The 2,500-nt window shown below is 29.6% G+C and overlaps 1 long non-coding RNA gene across 1 annotated transcript in view; it reads left to right on the top strand.

Annotated features, from left to right (window-relative positions):
- Window positions 1-1,317, top strand: part of LOC122357083 — a 1,752-nt gene extending 435 nt beyond the window's left edge. Inside the window, exon 2 of the long non-coding RNA XR_006252422.1 lies at window positions 633-1,317. This is a non-coding gene — a long non-coding RNA (uncharacterized LOC122357083). The remainder of the gene's footprint in view (window positions 1-632) is intronic.
- The last annotated feature ends 1,183 nt before the right edge of the window (window positions 1,318-2,500 follow it).

The raw sequence follows: 2,500 nt of genomic DNA, 5'->3' as shown, positions 1-2,500 counted from the left end.
ACCTGAAGAAAAAAAAACATGCTATAGCATTTAATGTTTAGATTCTTGTGCAGATTGAACAAATCTTTTAAACTATACATCTTATAGTACAAAACTATAATATAGTCCAATTTTACTGACTTTCTATATTCTGTGAATATTTTATTTTCATTTGTGTTGTTAAAAATACTGGAATTACTGATTTCGACAATGAAAATTCTTACGTTTATAAGAAAAAAAAATATCACAGTTATAATATTGCACAATCTTAGATTGCATGCTCACTTTCATGATAGATGTGGAGCAGAACAACATACACTTTTATATTCTTTAGAACAATTCTTTAAACACCTGCAAATTTTAAATGAAACAGCATTTCCTTCAAAATAATAATAATAATAATAATAATAATAATAATAATAATAATAATAATAATAATAATAATAATAATATTCATTTTAAAGTAAGAAAAACTATGCCGCTCCATGCATGAGCAATGCAAATCTTGGCCAAACTTCAGAAATGTCATCTTAGCATATTTTTAAACTCTTAAATGCAACATGTCTGTGTTTGAATGAATATATTTGAACATACTTTGCAAATTTCTAATACTTTAATGAACAAATGTTTGTTCTCTCTAACGGCAAAAATAGCTTTCCATCTTCATAGGACTGAAAATGGGAAATGATAACTCGGGTGAAGACAGAGAACGTAAAAGAGCTGAAGCAGCTGAGGCCGCGCGATGGATACTGCAGCAACAGTATAAAAGAGCTCAAGAAGAAGCAGAAATGCAGAGAGTGAGAGCGCAACAAAGAGCAGCAGAGGAGCGATGCAAAATGCTAGAAGAAAAACAAGCTCTCCAGGAGCAGTGCCAAAGAATTGAACAAGAAAGAAATATACAGAGAATGAAAGAGGAAGAGAAGAGAAGAATCTACAATGAGAACAGATTTAAAGAGCAAGAGGAAAGGAAAAGAATTCACATAGAGAAGCAAAATTCACAAAAAGAAAACACGACAAGTTAGATAAACCGTTTCTGTGGTCTGTTAACAGGAGGCATTTTTTCATGATATATGCACATTGTAAACCACGTTTTGTTTTATAAAATAAAAAATCTACATTTTATTTACACCTCCAAAGAAGAGTATGCTTATTTTTACATGTCTTTTGAATTTAGTTTGACAGGCATGAGAAAATACCAGATGTGTTCGGCTATTATTCTAGGAATTTATCTTGACACGCAGTTAAATCATAAACAATAAATATAAACTATGATTGCATAACCATTTGATTGTTTGTCAATGTATGAACATATAAATAAAAAAATGCAACTTTTTTTAACATGTTTAATATATAATATACAGTATATGTTTTTATATGATATATAAAATATGACAAAAATGTTAAAAATCTGGTTCACACGCACGGAGCTAGAGCCACTGAATCAGGGACGTCGCTGGACACTTTTTAGTGGGGTACGAGCCCCGATGACGTACTGATAAATCACACTGACCTGAGGGTCATTTACCACAATAATCTTTCAGGCATCAAAAATGTATCATAAAGAAAGTTACAATGTAATAACATTTCACAATATTCTTCTTTTGATCAACTAAATGCAGCTTTGATACACATAAGAACCCTAAAACAAAAAAAAATCTTATCTGATCCCAATATTTTATTCTTGGGGTGCAAAGCTGATAGATCAAAAGAGACATTTTTAATGTTACAAAAGATTTCTATTTCAAATAAATGCTGTTCTTTTGAACTTTTTTTCCATCAAAGAATCTTAAAAAAAATAGGGTTTCCACAAAAATATTAAACAACACAACTCTTTGTAACACATTTTATTTTATGATGTCCGTTAAAGATGATACATGTAATAACTATACTAGTAATAACAATAAATTATGCATAATTACATGCAATTAAACCTAAACCAAACCCTCATCCTATATAGTTATAGTACATGTAGTTAAAGGTAAAAGTACACTGCAAAAAGAACACTATATATATCCAAAAAAGTAAAATCCAGTGATTGAATTATTCCAAACTTCTGATTATGTAAATTTATTAATAAATGTAATCATAATAATGTAATAATATTATGTTTAAAAGTAAAAAAACGCTTGGCCCTTTAAGTCAATACTGCCCCTCGGATTTTATTAATAAAGTAGTAGACTGGATTTCAATATTATATTCCATATAAATCGCTTTTTCTTAAGTAACTAAACACAGCTCCACTTCGCTTTGGCTTGTTCTTGGCCTCCACATCATTCATTAAAATAGTTTAATACACAACTATGATGCAGCATCTCATCGCTGGAATGCATTTTAATTTTTAAGTATATTAAAATAGAAAACAGAAAACTGTTATTTTAATATTAATTTAATAAAATACATTTTGATTTTGATTTCTGAATTCAGACACAGCCTTGATGAGCACCAACGCCAAAACTTTATTTATTAATTTTTTTAATAGGCTGAAGGCAGAAAACGGCCCGATCTGAAAGCAGACTGGGAA

This window comes from Puntigrus tetrazona, chromosome 2 (genome assembly GCF_018831695.1).
Source record: "Puntigrus tetrazona isolate hp1 chromosome 2, ASM1883169v1, whole genome shotgun sequence".
Classification (NCBI taxonomy): domain Eukaryota; kingdom Metazoa; phylum Chordata; class Actinopteri; order Cypriniformes; family Cyprinidae; genus Puntigrus; species Puntigrus tetrazona.
This window is presented reverse-complemented; position numbering and strand designations above follow the sequence as displayed.